Below are 420 nucleotides of genomic sequence, written 5' to 3'. Positions count from 1 at the left end.
GGACGTGAGATTCTCCCCCCCGCCCCGCACAGGGAGGAGCCATTCCGGGCGCTGCCGCTCCGCCGGCTGGGACGGCCCCCGGCGGCTCCCCTGGCTTTCATAACCGGCCCCGGGGAGCGCTCGGCCCCGGGGGCCTGAGGCCAGGGGCGGCCCCGGCCCCTCCCGTCCGCTCGACGGCGGCCCGCACCGCCCCCTCCCGTCACAGCCGGCCGGCGGAAGGACAAATAGTCCTCGCCGCATTGTTCGGACACGCGCAACTTTCGGCCGCCTTGGGGCGGAGGGGCCGCCGGCCCGCGCTGGGGGGGCCGGGGCCGGGGCCGGGCGGGAGCTCTCCGTGGTGCCGAGCGGGTCCCTCCGCCCGCCCGGGGGGAGCCGTGTCCCAGCCCCGCTCATCCCGGCCGGTTCCACTGCTGGCTCCGT

This window comes from Calidris pugnax, unplaced genomic scaffold (assembly GCF_001431845.1).
Source record: "Calidris pugnax isolate Ruff unplaced genomic scaffold, ASM143184v1 scaffold70, whole genome shotgun sequence".
NCBI classification, from domain to species: Eukaryota; Metazoa; Chordata; class Aves; order Charadriiformes; family Scolopacidae; genus Calidris; species Calidris pugnax.
Note: the sequence above shows the minus strand (reverse complement) of the source record.